The sequence below is a fragment of the Pelophylax lessonae genome, assembly GCF_965119305.1.
Source record: "Pelophylax lessonae genome assembly, chromosome: 11".
Taxonomy (NCBI): Eukaryota; Metazoa; Chordata; class Amphibia; order Anura; family Ranidae; genus Pelophylax; species Pelophylax lessonae.
The window spans coordinates 79,887,482-79,907,816 of NC_138778.1; the positions used below are offsets into that span (position 1 = coordinate 79,887,482).

The 20,335-nt window shown below is 41.8% G+C and overlaps 1 protein-coding gene across 1 annotated transcript in view; it reads left to right on the plus strand.

Moving 5' to 3' along the window:
* Positions 1-15,560: 15,560 nt before the first annotated feature.
* Positions 15,561-20,335, plus strand: part of COASY (Coenzyme A synthase) — a 634,994-nt gene continuing 630,219 nt past the window's right edge. Inside the window, exon 1 of the mRNA XM_082272521.1 lies at positions 15,561-15,618. The gene's annotated coding sequence lies outside the window, so the exon portion shown is untranslated. The remainder of the gene's footprint in view (positions 15,619-20,335) is intronic.

Sequence of the window (20,335 nt, forward strand, 5' to 3'; positions counted from 1 at the left end):
TGTCACTAAATGATATATTGCTCATACATGCCATGGGTATATGTGAAATTACACCCCAAAACACATTCTGCTGCTTCTCCTGAGTACAGAGATATCCCATGTGTGAGACTTTTTGGCAGTCTAGCCGCGTACAGGACCCCGAAACCAATCACCGCCTTCAGGCTTTCTAAGGGCCCAAATTGTATATTTCACTCCTTACTACCTATCACAGGTTTGAAGGCCATGGAATGCCAAGATAGCACAACCCCCCCCCCCCCCCCCCAAAATGACCCTATTTTGCAAAGTAGACACTCCAAGCTATTTGCTGAGAGGCATGGTGAGTATTTTGCAGCTCTCATTTATTTTGGAAAATGAAGGAAAGGGTTAAGAGCTACATTGAAATCGCCCCCACATATTACACAACCTTCTTAAAAAGCAGATAAGGTAGCGCTTAAATTTCTAAAAAAGCTTACTTTGAACAGTATTGGGACTGTATACATTGGCGAATGTTAGAGGGGTATTCCATAGTGTGCCCTTAACCAACACGTACCTTCCTTCCTCATCGATGATTGTGTTTGTTATTTCAAAAGGGACATGTTTGCCGATTAGGATAGAAGCACCTTTCTTTTTGGCAAGTTTGTTCGTTGAGTGGAAAGCAACAGGAAAATCCTTATTATGTAATTTTGGCACATGGTCAGATTTGAAGTGTGTTTCCTGTATGAACACAAGATCTGCTTTAAGTGATCATAGATAGAGGAGTAATTGTGATCTTTTTCAGGGATATTTAAGCCCTTTGCATTAATAGATATCATTTTAAGAGGGCGAGTTGAGGGATTTTTTTTATAGTGGAGTCCATAATAACAAAAAAACAAAAAAAAACAAAAACAAAAAGAGACGAGGGGTGGAGGGGTAAGGGTCACAGGGTCACAAGGGAAGGGTGGATAAGAGAGTTGGGAAAGGTAGGAAAATGAGAGAATAGAATATGAGGAAAAAGGAAGAAAAAATCAAAAATAGTAACCAACCGCGGTGAAGACCAGCTTCACTCCTTATATGAAGATAGAAAGTTGTTGGAAATTGTTAGCACCAGTAAACTGGGCTGTGGTGGGGAGTGAGCAGGGCTGGGACAAGGTCATTTGGTGCCCAGGGCGAAGATGGCAAACTGCGCCCCCCCCCCCCGCCTCGTCCCCAATCCTGTCCCTGTCGTGGGTGTAATATAAGAATCAATGTAGTTTCAAAACAAGAAAATACTTAAAGAGGTTGTAAACCCACTGTAAAGTATTTTACCTATAGGTGCTATAAATATCTCCCAAACTTGCACCGTTTAGGAGATATTTAGAGTGCATACTGCCGATGACGTCATCGGCGCAGGCGCTCTGAAGGAACAGCCACCCGTGCCGTTCCTTCAGAGCTCAGTGCCGTGAACGGCGGCTCCCGCGCGCATGCGCGGGAGTGATGTAATCGCGCCTCCGGCCAATCAGATGGCCGGAGGACGCGAACCCGGAAGCAGGACGGCCGGACATGTCGCCGTCCTGTCGCTGAGGTGGCGGCACAGCGGGGGCTTCGTTTTAAGGTAAGTACTACATAATGAGCTAGTATGCGATGCATACTAGCTCATTATGCCTTTCTCTTTACAGGGCTTTTTTTTTCTCGATTTTTTTGGGGGACTTTACTTCCTCTTTAAAACAATACAAATTAAATACAATTGGTTAACCTCCTCCTCTCAGCTAGACCTCCCCCCCCCCAATCTAAATAATAGTTGACCTGCTCTCAGACCGACAGAGCCCCCCCCCTTCCCACCCTAATCTAAATAGCTGACCTCATCTCAGACAGAATAAAAACCCAAAAAAATCCGCGCTTAGGATAAAACTAAGAGACAGACTTGGCTGCAGCCCACTTCAAAAAATACAGCCCTAAAAAAGGATGTATCAGATATATTTGTAAAAAAGGGGAAGTGATTGGCGCTGCCAGATATAGAAGGTGGAGCAAATAAATAAGATGAGTTATCTAGTGGTGATGAGTCTCTGTTGTAATATGTAAAATCAACCTATATGGAGCAGGTGGTGGTGGTAAATTTCAAGATAAAAGAGATATAAAGATAAAAAGAGTAAATGTAAAATCTTATATGTGGCATATATACTACCAATATACATGTAATGTACCTATGTACATATGCCGCTGTGAAGCAGATGTGACCTAAGTGCAAAAAGTGCTAAGTGCAGCAGGTGTGGTCACCCAAAATAAATCTATAAAGTAAAAAATGTATATATGTGTCCGTAGTTGTATATAAATTTAGTGCCAGCCTCAAAAATAGTCTAAAATTATAAAATACATATATTAATGTAATAATTAGTGCCTAGTGCGATATTGTGCAATGTGTAGTAATAAATGGTTTATAAAGTGTACGGATGCACATATGAGTCCAGAATGTCAGTACCACCTATAGAGTGTCAAATTGTGTACGGGGTTATAAAAATATATATGCCCCGCATATAAGTGAGTATAAATAAATATATGCAAATCCAGCAATATAAAATAAATATAACTAAATATATGTAGATCCCACCATAAATATATGCCAATCTAACACATGGTGAAACGTGCAATCATAAATTAGTGCAGAAAGTTTCCAAAAACTCTTAGAGTGGTGCAAAGTCTATAAGGAAATATTAAGGTGCTTTTTTTTTTGCAAAAAATATTTTGGGTGACCACACCTGCTGCACTTAGCACTTTTTGCACTTAGGTCACATCTGCTTCACAGCGGCATATGTACATAGGTACATTACATTTATATTGGTAGTATATATGCCACATATAAGATTATACATTTACTCTTTTTATCTTTATATCTCTTTATCTTGAAATTTACCACCACCACCTGCTCCATATAGGTAGACCCCACACTAATCTCAGCCAGAACCCCCCCCCCACTAATCAAAATAGTTGACTTGCTCTCAGCCAGACAGACCCCCCCCTCAGCCAAACACCCCCCCCCCCCCCACTAATCTAAATTGTTCACCTATTCACCTCCTCCTCTCAGCCAGCCAGACCCCCCCCCCAGCCAGAACTCCCCCCTCCCCACTAATCTAAATAGTTCACCTGCTCTCAGCCAGACAGACCCCCCCCCCTCAGGCAGAACCCCCCCCTCCCCCACTAATCTAAAGAGTTTACCTGCTCTGAGCCAGAGACCCCCCCCCCAAATCTGCAGAGTTTACCTGCTCTGAGCCAGAGAGACAGCACCCTCCCCCCCCCCCCACTTACTTGCTCTCAGCCAGACAGACAGACCCCTCTCCCTCCATCTGAATAGTTCACTTCTTCACCAGGGCAGGCAGGCTTCACTCACGCTGCTGCAGACAGGCAGAGACACAGTGCCAGGCTCTGGATGTGCTTTTCTGCTTTCACTTTCACTTTCTCCTCTCTTCCACGGCTCCTCGAGGTAGTGGCTGAAGCAGGAGGAGAGCGCTCTATGCTCAATGACGTCACGGCCGGGACAGACTACAGAGCGCCTGTCAGGGGGGGGGGGGGGTGTTTTCTCCGCTCCTCTGACAGAAGAAGTAGTAGAACAGAAGGCTTCAGGCTGTGCTGAGTGCAGGAGGAGCGCACTTGGCACATTGCAGGCAGATAGCTGCTGGCGGCCAGCAGTAATTTACACTCACACAGAGTCAGCAGTGTGTGAAAGAAGTTATCCAGCAGTGGCGCCCCCCCCTCTCTCCAATAAATGTTAGCGCCCAGGGCACCCGCCCCTTCTGCCCCGCCCTTGTACCGGCTCTGGGAGTGAGGGAAGTTAGTAATGAACAGTGAATCAATAATTATGTGTAATCAACAGTAGAGAAACCCTACCCGACTGCCCCCTAATGGCAAGTATATGAGAGCAATTAACGGGGTTAATTGTAGAGTACAGAGAAGGAACGACCCTAATACAGATCTATATAAATCATTAGGATGATCTCCTTAAACTATGAGCAATCTGTCATATTATAGAGTAGCCTTGTGTGACAGGTGCGAGAACATTAATAACAATTTGTATGAATAGGTAGCAAAACAAAAACCCTTTTCAATACAGTTAACATTAACTTCACTTAACAGCATTTGTATCCTGGGGAAAACATCGATGCAAAGAGCGTAATAAGGATACTGGAAGTAACTAGTTCCATTACAAGCATAGAGCGAACAAAATAACTTTACACTGTGACCAGGCAGTGTTTGTACAAAAGTGGGTACATTTCAATGTACTGCTCGCCCTTAGACTATTTTATATGCGCCTGGATATTGTGCAAGGCGTAGGCGAGCCGAAAAAAAAAAAAAAAAACAAGAAGGAAAAACTTTGAAGAACTGAGAAAGTCTGCTACCGTTTTAAACCACTAGGTGTCGCTCAATAGCAAGAATATATTCCCCAGGGTTGAATGATGAACACAGGTTACATAAGCCAGTAAGATATAACTTTGTTTTGCTCAAAAAGCCATACTAGTCATTCTTGAGACTTAATGGTATCTTGCTGTATAAACAAAAGGGTCGGGGAATCTAACAAACCGCTTTTGATATAAAGTCCCAAAACTAATTTAGAGGATTTAGTTAGACTAATCAGACTGTTTTTTCCAGAAGAGATCATAGGATAGTAATACGGAATATATAAAGATTTTAGTACAGCATCATGCATTAAGAACTAGGGGAGATTGCTTTTGACCTATGGAAAATAAAGACAGTCCGTTAAGTGACCTATTTACCGCTCCTAATCTTCAGATCGACTTGTACGATTATTAATGAATTAGACGCTTCAGTCAACCAGTCTGATGAAGGATCCAATTGGTGTCATTGAATGCAGAGAGCCAAGATTCGGTGGAATCTCACTGAAAAAGAAAATAAAGAGAGAAAAGAGAAAAAGAAAATGGCAAAAGCTACATATCTAAGCGTCCATTATGATGAAGTTGGTGCTGGATTAATCTCTTCTGCATTTATGAGATGGTAAAATCAGTCTCTGTGAGGCTTCCTGTGAACGGGTGAAGCAGGTGAGCTGTTTCGACCAGGAGGGTGTCTGGAATGAGGTGGAGGTGAGAAGTTAGGCGATAGGCGACGTCTTCTGTACATGTGCTGATTATCCGGTGCAGAGACATCCATATTTTCTGGATGTGCGTTGGTAAGCGAGTTGCCAAGGTGGGACCAGCCTGGAATTTCAATTATAGGGATACCTACAGTTTTGCAGAAGGGAGCTGTGTCCTCTGGGTGTCGTAAGGACGCAAAGCTCCCTCTTGAGCCTGCGAATAGGCAAAATGGAAATTTACATTTGTAAGGTATTTCTCTTTCCCTTAGGAGATCTAGTAGGGGTCTCAAATCTTTGCACTTTTGAAGGGTGATTGGAGATAGGTCCTGGAACAACTTTATCTCTGCTCCCTGATGCATTATTCTGCCTCTAATCCTAGAGATTCGGAGAATTTCTTCTTTCAGTTTGAAATTCGTGAGGCATCCTATAATGTCTCTAGGTGGGTCAGTATCCCTACCTATAGGCCTTAATGCTCTGTGGAGCCGTTCAATTTCAGTCGGTGTGTCAGAGGGTCTGTCAAGAAGATCGTTAAAGATTGATAAGGCTGTGCGGTCAAGTTGGTCAGGAGCTATTGATTCAGGGAGACCCCATATTCTTAAATTGTGCCTGCGGCTTCTATTCTCAAGGTCTTCTTAGTGTCTGTGAAGATCTCTAAGTTGAATAGCCTGAGATGACAATTCTCTTTGGGCGCATAGAATTTCAGAATCATGGCGGTCCGTCAGTTCCTCTATTTCCTCTACTCTAGATGTCATGGATTGCACGTCTTTTTTTAAGTCAGCTATAGCTGCTGACAGGGTAGATTTTATATTATCTGCGATCATTTTAAGATCTTGTAGGGAGACTGAATGTGTCGCCACGGGTTGTGGTGAGGTATCTGATGAGGATTTATGGGCTGAGGAATGCCCAGTGTCATCTCTTACCTCGTGGTGTGATGATGCGGCTTGTATAGTTGGCGGTACAGCTTCTCCGGGTTGCCGCTTGAACATTTCTGGCACATGAGTCCCTGTACATTGATCATGGTCTCTTGGGGAATGTGAACGGGTTGAGGAAGAGGATCATTCCAGTTTCCCCATCGTGGTCTTGCAGGTACCCCAGGAGCTTATGAAGAGGGAGTCGGGTAACGGGAATGCAGCTTCACACTTCTGCCATCAGCAGCTGGTCCAGGCCCCTGTAAATTGTTTCAGTACAAAGATCAAACAGTTAAAAAGGGATATATTCAGGAAGGGGGAGACCTGAGTGCTTTAATGGTAATAGTGAAATGTATAGCAGTTGGTATACGTAGAAGTCCAGCCCAGTATTAGTTGAGATTTTGGTGGAGCACAGATGAAATGCTCTGCAGCTTATGCGGAGAGGTGGTCGGGCCTCCGAAAAAGTATAATATGACTGCTCTAAGTTTGTCTCTATGAGGAAGTGGGCAGTCTGGGATAGCATAATATCAGGTTTGAGATAAGTATTGAAAGATTACAAAAGCTGCTAGCTGATGCAAAGCCCGGGTCAAGATGGTTGCCAGGAACAGGGTTGTAGGCACAAAAAACAGTCTCCAAGTGGGTATAGAACAGAGCTTACCAGGAGTGGGATATATGCAGGGGTATCCCACCTGATGTGAGGTTTTTATCCTAACTTCTTCCTGGATTGGGACCCGGGATGGACAGCTCAAGGCCGCAGCAGAGTCTCAGGTAGGCCGCGGGCGCTTCACAGGGGCGATCGCTTCGTTTAGCCACCAAATACCCTCATAGAAGGCTGATGCTTGAGGGGGCTAGTGTGGATGAGGGCTTTGGAGAGGTTATATTGAAAAGAAGAAGGTGGATGGCAGAGGATTTAAGTCCGGAGGTCCGGTGCTCCTTTCCTAAGCAGCTGGCTCTGCTGACATCCGGACACTCCCTGTGGGACTTTGTGTCTTCCCCGGGGGATGTTGAGGTTATAGATGGGTGCAGGGAGTGTGGGTTATTGGAGGATGGATTGGGTTTCCCTTACCCGACCTCCTGGAGCCGACTTCCGGGGCCGCGATTAGGAAAATGGCGGCGGAGCCCTGCTTAGGCCTCGATCCCCGGCGAAGAGCGATCTGGTTCTCCTGAGTCTAAATATAGACACCGAGGGCTGCCTCACAGTGTGCCCATTAATTTGCTGTGTTTTTTAACTTGATCCCGGCCCGGGCTGCGCGGATGACAGGGGATTCTCTATCGGGCGATAGCGGAGCTCCCGGTCAGAGCGTCCAGCGTGGTTCGGGTATTTCTAACATGTTTTGAATTTCTTTGTCCAAGACCTCTTCTCTATATCCCTTCTGTATACATTTCTCCTTAATTACCTTTGATTGTGTAAGGTAATCCTGATCATAGGAGCTGTCGGGATTATTGGGTGATTCAAATAATAATAGGTAATTAACTAATAGAAAATGTCATATTATGCATAAGTAATTCTGAATGGTGCAGCGTCCATTTTGTTTTTAAGGTCAAAGAAGGTTCATATATGTCTTCTTACAAAATGTCTCTCACAGGCTTACAATAGGGTTCTATACTTTCAGCAGACATTTCTATTTTCTTTTGTCATAAATAAGGTAATACATTGACATCTCTATCAGATAAGACTTAGTCAGTCTGACGCTATACTAGATGTTAAGGGAATGGTAATGCCAGTCTGTCTATAATTATTTAACAATGGACAATACCCCGGTATATTCTAGTTGTATTTTAAAATGAGCTATATATATATATATATATATATATAAATATATATTTTGAAGATACATTATTATGTGTGAGAAGATATTAACCATAATTATGTCATTATATTATGTAAGGCATATACATATATATTTAGGAATGTTATATTACCTTTTGGGTTTATATTCTTATAGTAGTAATCTTACTTAGACTTAAGACTAGAGTGAATACTAATTACTTCATTTTTAAGGTATGAGGTAGGAGTCTTTATATAAGCATTGCTTTAGAATAGACTAAGTAATAGATCTCCCAATTCTAGACGCTATGTCTGACAGTCTATGGCATGGTCAAATAAGTAATGGCTTTTCACTAGCCAACAGGTCAGAGGTCATTAGATAAGAAGAGTGGTAATTGTTTCTAATTATTATTTAACTACAAAATCTAATGAACGGTACGATACTGCCCTCTATAGACGAAATACCAAATGCAGTTTTGGGATATTTTAGATATTTCTCATATAGAAATATTATATCGTATTAAAAATATAATAATTGAAATGGCATTACTTGCCATGGTGAATGTTGGAGATACAGATGGACATTTATGTATGTACTGGGAGTATGGACAAAGTTTTATGTTGTGTTTTATGATTAATCTTACATACAGAGAAATCATCCTTTGATTTTATTATACCAAGTATTGGGTTAATTATTTAAAGAGGTGTGACTCTGACCTCACCAGTTTAGGTATAGAATATCCCATCCAATGGAGATAATGTTTCATCCCTCTGGGTTTAACTTATGGTAGTTTTTATAGCTCTTTGTTCTTACCATATAAAAGACCAACCCAGATGAGAGATAGGGGACATGATACATTACATTACATTGCCCAACATACAATACACTTACATCACACACACACTACTACGTCAATCTATAGACTCATCCAGACATACTCCGTCTTGTCCATCATTCATCTGAAACTTGAAGGGAAGAAAGGCATCCATCTTAGGACTCTGGTAACCACCATTTGAAGCTAGCGGCCATCTTAAGTGTGGTAAATATGCCTTGCTATGTTATTTGATTTTATTCAATATTGTTTATTTCTTTCCTTATATGTTTTATATTGCATATTTAAGGGTAATGAGATTACAATCCCAGCCGTATAAACCATAGTAGATTTTTCTCTAAATAGCTGATTTTTGTTTTTATACATTTTTATTAATATCAGATTTAGTGCATTATTTGCAATCTTAAGTCTTCCGTTTTGCATGGCTTATTCTCACTCATCTGCAGTGAAGTGACTTTCGGCTATGCATTATGCAGACCATTGTAGTCTGTTTATATAGAACATTAATTTATGGCTTATACTATACCTGGAGAAATGGTAATCTTACTTTCATTTTGCTTTCAGTTTCACTTTCATTATTGAGCTAAACATCACATTGCATTGATTGTTTGAAATTAGTATTTTTTCTGTAGAGTTATCTTTTTGTGTCATTTCTTGTTGATCATATATCGTGATTACATGTCTGGTGAATAAATATTTTTATATATATTCCATGCTGTAGACTGTACTCACTGAGATTGGTATATGCTTTTAAAAAGAAATTAATCAATTAAAAAGAATTCTCGACATATTGATTTGTGGCAATAGGTGAAGACTCTCCTTTCTCATAGATCTTTGCTTATTAACCATAAATAAATACACTGCTATATTCAGAGCAGTATATTTATTCTGACATAATTAAGTACGAGCGCAAGATATTTATTAAATATTCCTACAGAGCAATTACTTCTTACCCACATAAATTGCCCTCTAGGTATATTCCTTAGCCAGGTGGGATGATGCCCACTCATTATTGACAGATAACTATTTCTGTCAGTCAGTTTGAAACATACCTTTGTCGCAAAACCTATTTTGTTTTCTAAAGATGGTAACATCCAAAAATTGAATGCTAGCCTTGCCCCAATGTAACTCCAACCTGATGTTATTAGGGTTGGAGTTGAAATGGGACATAAAGCTAAATAAATCCTCCTCAGTGCCCTCCTAGATGAACAGGATATCATCAATAAATCTTTTGTAATATCGCAATTGCTGTCTCATCTGGTCAAAGACAAATTTGTCCTCTCACTCAGCCATAAAGATGTTGGCTAAGCTAGGGTCGAATTTTGCGCCCATAGCAAGACCCATCTTTAGGACCTAAAACTCTTTTTGATACCAAAAGTAATTGTGGGACAAACAGAAGTCAAGTGACTTCTGTATGAATCTTTTCTGGGAAAAGGGGATCTCATCTCGTTTGCTCAGGGCCCAATTGAGAGCTGGAAGGGCATCATCGTGTGGGATGATGGTGTAAAGCCTTTTGTTGGATCAGCGGACAACCTGACATAAGTATTCCGGTCCTCCAGCATGCTCATCAGTTGTTAGTGATAAAATGTTTTATCTAAAATCACCACTCCCCCTCCCTTATCAGCGGGTCTTATGATGATATCCTTTCTTTTTTCCAAGGATTACAGACCTTCCACAATATGCCTACTGTTATTATAGACCTTCTTATGGGGTACTAGTTGTTGCAAATCGCTCAACACAAGATTTTTGAAGACCTCAATGCAATGGTTGTTACTCACTGGGGGGGTGGGGTTAGAAATGGATTTGTTTTTCAATCCGCTATTAAGTATCCCCCCTGAACTTCCATTGCTGATTGATCGGATTATTTAGGAAATACTTTTTAAGGTTGAGTTTTCTAATGTATTTATGGGCATCAATGTATACATTAAATTTATTAATGGCATGTTTTGGTGCAGCATTTCAGGCCCTGATCCAAAATATGTAGTTCTTTTTTGGTCAACTCAACCTTACTCGGGTTTAAAAATGCCCTGATTTAATGTTCCCTCTTTCTTTTTCTTGTGCTGGATTCTTCGTCCAGCCCTAATGCCTCTTCTTGTTTGCGATCTTCTCCTAGTCGTCTCATTTCTCCTTGGTGTCCATTTTGGTAGGGACGGTGCCGCCCCCGCCCCCTCTCTAAAAAAGGACGCCGCCGTGAGTTTTGAAAATGACCAGTGACTACTTCTTTTAATCAGCCAAAGGTTGATAGTAGTTGTCATGGACGTAATTTGGGTCAGAATTCCCATTATTATAGGGATAAGATCTACCCCTATAATTACCAGGACCCCTTCTTCTATTGGCTGATCCCCTTGTTGTTCCACCTCTATGGGGAACTTCAATCCATTCCCGGGTTCCAGAGTAGTTAGGATTCTCACCTACCCCATTATGTCACCAATTAGGAGTGCCATTTCTGGGCTCCCACTGATTTGTTACATTTATTAACGGTCTCCTAGGTGTATTGGTTTGAGTGGGTCTGGTAGGAGTATTACAGGTCCCCTTCAGGGCAATGACTCCAATTACTTCCTGACTAGATCCCACAACATTAGTACCAGTGACAGCCTGCCAGTTATACACAAGCTTATTTTTAAAATCGGCCATGTTCTTAACTTTTTTTCTCTGAGTATCCCTGTCGATTGTATCCAGTTTCTTCCTTGTGTTTTCATTAAAACCCTTCAAATCCCCTGATTCAGAAAAGGTACTTAGTTTTGTTTGTAAGTCCCTAATTATAGTATTGATGAGCTCCATCTTTCTCTTTTTAAGTTTCAAGATGAGGGATTGGAGGTCCATACCGGCCTGGTGGAAAAAATCCAACCACTCCTGCATGGACTCATCATTCAAACCATCCTGGGGGGGGGGGGGGAGCACATCCCACCTCAAACCCTTACTGATAATACCCTCAGCCAGGTACATTTTAATCGTGGAGATGTCCCACCAGGGCCTTACTTGTTTCTCAAGTGTTAATGATAGGGACTTCAATAAATCTGACACATCTTCGCTTGGTGATGTGATCGGATTTTAATTAAATATAGTTTTTAAATCGAATTGCCTGGAATTCAGGAATTTGATGACCTCCATAGCAGCAAGGGTAAAATTAAGTACAGTAAAAAATACCACTAAAGGAACAAATAAATGGTCCCCTAGGCTCAGGATAGACAAAAGCATAAAATATTATGTCTAATTGCAGACAAGTTGCACCATTAAATTAAAAAAAAACTAATTGGTATTAGTAGTGCAGATGAAATATGGTCCGGGCAGAATAAAGTCTCTTAACACAGTCTATATAGTGATGGATAGCCTTAAATTGCAGATCAGACCCACAGGAATTTCAATGTACAGCCAAGACCACCTCACACTCCTTCACCGCTGTGAGAACAGATATAGTGAAGATGGTAACTCACCAGAGCCTAATGCCTACCCACTCTCATGGATAAGGCAGACTATACATGTATAGCCTGTTGCCCTGTCACAGAGCTTAAACATCTTGACCCTGTATCTGGCATGCTTGCTGGGGATAAATTGTTTGAAAGTAAGGCAGCCAGAAAACTTAATCAGGGACTCATCAACGCAGATAGCTTGTTGGGGTATATACAGCGCTGCAAACTTCTGGTTGAAGTGATTTACGAGGGGCTGAATTTTGTGGAGCTGGTCATATCCAGGGTCACCCCAAGGATGACAGGGTTCATTGTCACTGAAGTGTATGAACCACAGGGTTTGCTCGTATCTCGTCTTGGACGTGGCAGCAAAGAAAACAGGCATATGGTGAATTGGGTCAGTGGACCAATATGACCGCAACTCACTCTTTTTTTAGTAATGCCCATGAGGAGGGATAGGCCCAGAAAGGTTTTAAATTCGGAAACCGTAATACATTTCCATGCGAATTCTCTAGCAAGGAACAAATTTGGATTTGCGGTGATGAATTGTATCAGCATATAAATTGCTTTGGTACAGATCTGAACAGATCTTCCGTGAAAAACAGCTCGTAAAAGTCAAGGGAAGTAAAATTGGCTGTTTCCACCTGAATTCTGGGTTAGCCAGTGAATGGGGGAAGTATGGGCGCTGTAGAATTGGTGGGCTCCCAAATAGGATTTGCCAGCACATCAGAAAGGACACTATGGGCTCTACGGGCCTGTCTTTGAATTCTTGGTAGCTGGGGGACACTACTTGTGCTAGCCAACGCACAAGCTTGAACTGCACTTACGGAATTTGCCACGTCACCAAGTGTTACTGCAGTGCTGGTTTGACTATGACCAGGATGTACTAGGCCGCTGGTGCTTGCCAGTTCACCATAAGGTTGAGCGGCATTAGTACCGACATTCTGCTGCATACAGTACAAGAACCCTGCGATTGCTGTACCTCAGCAACAGAAGAACGGGGTCGGGTACGCCTGACCACTACTCCATCATCAGAGCTATCTGTCAGGGTGCCGCTGCTGTCTACAAGTTCGTATACTGAGCCTTATTCTGACCGTGAGGCTTCCCCATTGCTCTCATAGGTCATGCTCAGTATCCTGTAGGCCCCATTACTAGTGAACCCTTCGTTTGACATTTTGGTCAGTAAATTTACATGTACCTAGTGTGACTCACAGGTAAAAAAGCACCTGGTTATCGAGGACTGTTTGAATCGCTACGAAAAAAGTAAAATGCTAGTGCTAGCAGAGATCAGACATGACTCTGCTAACGCTGCGGTTTTGTGTGTTGTATATTGAAAGTGACAGTAATCTGTTGATTACTGTAGTTTTGGAATGGGCAGAGGGGCTAAACGCAGGTGCTGGCAGGTGTCGTGGCCGATCCTGCTAACGCTGCATTTTGGGAACACTAAACTATTGGGGACACTAGTATTGCTCTGATCAGATACAAGATATTGATCCGTTCAGACACTATACTAGTAATGGAGGTGTTTAGTGTGTGTATGTGTGTGATCTGACACTGTCCTAGATTGTCCTAACGCTAATTAGCGTTAACGCTAAATGATGTCATGTAGGATTGGAAATTCCAGGCTAATGGATAAATAAAAAATGGCTGCTGCCTACCTCAAAATATAGTGTGAAGCTATATTAATAAATATGGTAAATGGGGAGGTAAATTGGCGGTGCCAGATGTAATATCTCAATCATATAGAAATTAATTAATTGAACCAATGTCTAAACCAGTATATGGTGCAATGTACAAATAGCCAGTAATAAATATTAATAAATAAATAAATACATGTACATTGATTTAGTGAATAAGTGCAAAATTTGGTGACAGTGACCATATAAATTATGAATAAAATCTAATATTTAGTGTAAAATTAATGTGACATATAAATATCTAGGTGAGTGTTATAAAAACGGTAGGTAAAAATGGAAAAATATTGTGAAGTGAAAAATTAGTGAGCTAAAATCATATGTGACACCAGGATGACAGAGCGGTCTAAGGTTAAAAAAATAACTAAGGGGTGAAGCCACCTGGTGATGTCACCGGTTGACACCGACTCAGCGGCAGAAGCAGTCTTTTTTTTTTTGGATGGATCTACACTGGGGAACATTTTTTGTTTTTTTAAAAAGGGACTTCCAACTGTGCTTTTTAACACTACACCTTTTTTTCAGGGGGTCCCTTTGTTAAAAGAGGCTTCAAGATTCTGATAAGCACCCCGACTGCAGACCCCCACAACCAGAGTTGTGGGGAAGAGGCCCTTGTCTCCATCAACATGGTGACAAGACGCTCTGAGCAGAGCCTCCCCCTGCCCCAAAGCACCCCCTCCCCCATGTTGAGGGCATTGGTCCTGGTATGGTTCAGACGGGGGGGGGGGGGGGGGGGTGCCTGCTCGTGCCTCACCTTTCCTGGCCTGGATGGTTGGATAAGGGTCTGGTATGGATTTTTGGGGAATCCGCGCAGTTTTTATTTTACATTTTTGCATGAGGTTCCCCTCAAAATCCATACCAGCCCCGAAATACCTAGGAGGGATTGGGTGGGGGACCCCATGCCACCTGTCTTATTTTTTCTTTGCTGGCAATTCTTTTTTTTTTCTACATTCAGCTGTTAGTAGGGAACTCCACTGATAGCTGATGATTCATGGCTTGTTACATGGTGAAGATTTTCTAGGCACAAAGAACAGAAGACTATTTCTTAATTTATATACGGATGTAACTCATATGTATTTTGGGCACGATTAATTTAAGAAAAGGACATTTTAATATATTTCCTATATATGTCGTTTTGCACAATAAATATTACTTTTTTTAAATGCATGTCAGGCTAACACATGATACATTTGGTTTTTGGTGGATATTTCTTGCATTCATATTTTTGTTACACCTTTGTTTTTTCTCGAATAGCACTTCACTATTTTTCACAATTTTTTTTTTTTTTTTTTTTTTTTTAGAGTTGTATAAGCAAATATTGGTGGGAGAAGCTCTGGGCCCTAATATACACTGGCCTTTATATGGTATAGCGTGGGGTCATAACATTTTTTTCAATTTTAAAAATTGTGTCTGCATTACTTTTCGTGCATTACTTTACGTTTGGTAGCGAATTGAAATAAAACATGCAAAAAAAACAAAAACATGTACGGTCAGACACACCTTGTCAAAGAGTTATTCTATGAGGAATTTCTCTACAAACTGTTCTAAAAGATCATTCGTATTGCGATGCTGTCACCTAGTGGTAGATATGTTTTGTTTACAGGTATACTCTGAGCACGGTAAACCTTAAGTTAGTTTGGGGGAGCAGCATCAAATATTATATTAATCTTTACAGTCAATAAAAATCTTATCAGCAGGTTTAAACCGACACTCTTCGTTAGCGCTGCCAACTGCTTTCTGTAAAGGTTTGTAAAAACCGGTATCTCTAGAAAGAACATTTCCTTTTAAAGCGGCCATTGTTTTGTAGCCTAATGCTCTCATATCTTTATAGCAATGTCCTCCAAAAAATGGACGATTTTAGACGGACGGAACCTTCCAGAGCACGCGGGCTCTATAGTGTACGTTCATAGGCATGTGAGCAGTGTGGAAGTGGTTCGGGAGGGCATCTGGTCCATCACCCTGATTGGGGCGGCTGGCGGGATAAACTGGTTCTAGAGGTAATTATTGGCTACATGTATTTATGTGTATATACATTACATGTTCACATTCCACTAGGTCTATTTATAGGTCATTCGTATTGGTGTGATAGCATTTAGAACGGCCTTTGTGTATCTGTTATACTAAGCTTTAATGCTGAATTCCAGGTATGGACCAAAAGAAGTATACATCTTTCACACATGTTGGAACGCTGTGAACGTGTAGAACAACTGTGGTAATTGCTGCTACTAGAGCAATTGCCACAGTCTTTTGGGTTGACGGATGCCTTGATACATAGTAACCATAGGGGGTCTCCTGCTTGGCGCAAGTGCCATTCAAAGAGGGTCTTGTATTTTTGTCAACAAATGCAAAGTGTTCTCTTAATTGGATGAGGTAGCGAGGCAGGTAGGTGACATCACAGGTTCACTTGAGGAAATGCAGGGTGTTTCTGAATGGCAATTGTGCCAAGCAGGGGAACCCTGTCGTTATTATGCAGCAGGCAGACTGCAGCAACCATTGTAGTAGCAGCAGTGACTACTATAGCGATTTACAACTGTATGGTATATATGTATGGAATATTCTAGACCAATGTAACTATGCAACAAACTCCAGACCTGGATTTCAGCTTTACCCTTTTACTGCCAGAGCTGTTTTTGCATTTCTGTTTAAATTTTTTAAAAAGCATTTTAGAGCCAAAGATTACATAAAACCCCAAAAATATTCTACATTTTCTGAAAGCAGGCACTCTAGAAAATAGAATAGTGGTAGTTCCAACTTTTTATGTCGGACAATATTGGCACAAGGGTTTATGAAACACAAAATGTCAATAATAACTACACTAAAGATAATTTAAGGGCTCATAGACGCAGTGTAATACAATTTTATTGTGTAAAATATAAGAGCTTCCACCAAATAAATTGATTCCGGACATGTGCCTGTGAAAAATTGACCAAATTTGGTACCCTATATTTTCCATATGCAATGGTTTAAAAGCCCCTACAGGTCATCAATTTAAAGTTAATCATGAATAATGAATATAGAATGATTGCTCTCACTGTTGTGCACATAGGGATATGTCACATGTGTTGTGCAGTTGGCCTTTTCATGCGTAGGCACCCCCGGCGAGTGCATTTACATTTGTGTGTGGGGCCTGGAAAAAAAAAAAAAATATATAATATATTTTTTTTGGGGGGGGGGGGGGATTTTAAGTGCTTGGGCAAAAAAAAAACACTCCCTCTCTCGTCAGTCTCAGTTGTTTTGTGTTTCTGACCATCCAGGGGTACACTTTATCATGTTTGTTTTTTGTCCCCGGCTGATAATTCTTTTGGGGCCTTGCTCAGGTGACTAGGTCAATGGTGTGCCTGAGTTCCTGGTTAAGTTACTTACCTGATGTTTTTTTTTTTCCTGAAGACGTGCTGGATCTTGCTACCTACCTGATACAGGCAACTCTAGCAGCTTGCTGTTTTTTTTGTCCTGTTCTTTTAATTCAGTAGTGGCGCTCATGGTCATCTATTTCTTCCCACATTTTTCCCCTCAGTATAATGCCACTGGACAGGTCACCTATATGGTGGACCAAGATGATGCTGGCTCCATTCCTGAACCAGATGTTGAGAAACTTCCTGCTACTCAGGATATGCACTTCCTCCGTCCACACACCGGTGCCTTTATATTCCAGGCTCTGATTGCTGAGAGGGGCTGATATCAAGGTGGCATTTGGGTTCATCTATGGTTTCAGAGCTGCACTTACTAAGCTAAGCCCATATCAATAGATTGGGGTCCACCACTACTTTCAGAGCTGTACTTCCTAAGTTAAGCCCAAGGGCCTTGTGATTATTACTTTAATTTACTGGCTCTAATCAATGCTTTTCTACTCTACTATATTTTTAGGGTAATCTAGCCTATTAAGAATGTGGAGGTTGTAGAATTAAAGTGGTTTTAAAGGCAGAAGCTTTTTTACCTTAATGCATTCTATGCCCCTCAGTCCCCCTTATACTTATCTGAGCCCATCTCAATCCAGTGATGTGCATGAGAGTAGCAGCTCTCCTGGGTCTATCCCTCCTCATTGGCTCACACAGCAGTGGGAGCCATTTGCCCCTGCAGCTGTCAATCAGACAGTGAGACAATGAGGAAAAAACGGGGGCACGGCCAAGCTTCACTCTGTGTAAATGCACAATATCCATTTGCAGGAACGTGGCTTGGGAGGGAGCCTGCTTGAGTGTCCCCATCATGGGGGAGGAGCCAGGATCGCCAACGGGGGACCCAAAAAGAAGATCGGGGCTGTTCTGTGCAAAACCGTTGCAAAGAGCAGGTAAATATAACATGTTTGTGTGTGTTTTTTTTTTAAATTATTGTATTTATTTCAACCATTAGAATCACTTTAAAGTGTTTACTATAGGTGCGGCTTTAAAAAAAAATAACATGCCAGCCAGGATGCCGGGTCGTATGCCTCTTGCTCTGCAGATTGTTAGAGGTGTCGGCACTCTCCGGCGAACTTTGGGCATATATTTTGGCAATGTCCGCTCATACAGCAGTTCTGGCAGGGGGTGGTTGGGACTCTTGAGGACATTACCGCGTTGAGGGTGCTCTTAACTTTGACTGTATGTTTGCCTGGTCTGGTAGAGGAGCTGGCACATCTCCTGGCATAAAGAATTCTGTGATTGGTTACTTTGTTTTATGCACGTAAGGCTATCCTGCACTGGAGGAAGGCAGAGGCACCATCATTAGTGTACTGGAAGACACTTGTGAACAAGGTGTTGCCATTCTATAAGGCAACATACATGAACAGAGGATGCTTTAAAAAGTTTCAAAAGATATGGCAGGGTTAGACCGAGACCCCATCTACTCTGAGGTGGTTGTGATCTGCCACCGGTGAGGGACGTGGTCACCTTGGAGGGGCGAGTCAAGGTTCCCTGATGGTTAGGGAAGAAATAAGATAAAATCTATGCTAAGCAGACAGCAGGAAATCAGAAGTAGGCAGGGGAGGTTAATTTGAGGACCTGCATGGGGGCCTGTATGGGAGAGTCACCACTACGTTGGGATTTTCCTGGATGTTTTTTTTTTTTTTTGCATTTGCTTGTATGTATTGCAAGGGGAAAAACCCCAAGGCCTTTATCTAGCAATGGCTTCTCACATTCTTAGGAGAAAAGGCATCCTTTCCAATGTTGTTTGTGGAAAGAGCCCAGTAACCTTCTTCGCCCATTCTTTTCTAAAATGCTCAGTTATACAAGGATCGAGATGCCATCCTCTCCAAAGCTAGAAACTTGGGCGACGCACTCGTAACTGACAACTCAAAGGTTTCACTGTTTCCGTATTTTTCTGCCAAGGTCAAAAAGCAAAGAGGTGCTCCTCAGTTTGGACCTACAATATGCAATGCTCTACCCTGCTTGCCTCCTTGTAGTGGCTAAAGACGAGGCTCATTTTTGTCAAAAGCCTGCTCTGGTGTCACAATGGCTGGATAGAGGGGAACTCTTCAGGAGGAAGCATTGAAACGCCGACAAGCCATCTGACTTTGTGTAGACGTGCTGATGTTACCTTGGTCACCTACTTACACTATGTTTCTGCCTACGAGTTCTCCTCCTAACAAGGCAAACTCATCCAAGTGCTTGGTATTTTAACTCCACTTTTGTTATTGACTACTACACGGTGCGGTCGACTATACTGTGCAGGCCAGTTCTTTTGGATCCAGCTGTGAACAATGTACAATTTTAACCAGCCCATAAATGGCACTTCCGGTTGCTCAGTGCCCGTTTGTGTTTGTGTGGACTATCTTCCTGGGTGTTACATATATAGTTACATAGTAATTGAAGTTGAATAAAGACTATACAGTAAACCTACTCCTCCTACGCTAGGGGCGTGAGTACACTGATTTCTCAAGGCATTCCCTTTTCCTGGTGCATCCATGGCAGCGTACTAGTGATAAGCTCCGCCTTGGACTTCTCCCCTCAGGAAAAATAATTTTATAGCAGAAAAGGTTAAGGACTCCCCATCATTCTTCCTTAATTTTTCTCCTTGTAATTCATACTCCGTGATCAGTAAAACGGTTGTCCTTACCTCTGCTCCAAGCAGCTTTCATCTCGGGTTCAGCCTCTCCCAGATGCAGTCCTCATTTCTGGGCCGTCATCCTGTTCCTCCTTGCACAAAGGAGCAAATACTGGTCCTGCTGATGGATTAAGGACCTTCTATGACCCTGCCCAGATCTCCTAGAGTAACTACCTGTCTCCTGGCATCTTCTCCATGCTCTTGAGACTATGCTGGGAGACACCGCAAACCTTTTGGCAATGGCACGTATTGATGTGCCATCCTGGAGGAGTTGGAATGCCTGTGCAAGCTCTATAGTGTCCAGGTATCACTTCATGCTACCAGTAGTGACACTGACCCTCGCAAAATGCAAAACTAGTGAAAAATGGTCAGAAAAGAGGAGTAGGGAAAAACATTTCCATGGCCTCCACCTGTAAAATTATTCTGTTTTTGGAGGTCATCTCAGTGTTGCCCATCTAGTTTAGTATTACACAATACCTACTTGGAAAGCCATGTATTCTTTATTTCTGACTTTTTTTTTTTTTTTTTAATTTTATATCTTTATTGGTGATTTTTTATATATACATACATTTCAAACAAACATTGTCATGATCTGACCAAACCCCACCCCCCTTACCTCCCCCTCCCTCCTCCCCCCAATTAAACAAAAACAAAAAAACAAAACACAGAAAAAAAAAAGAAAGTTTTTATACTTTTATG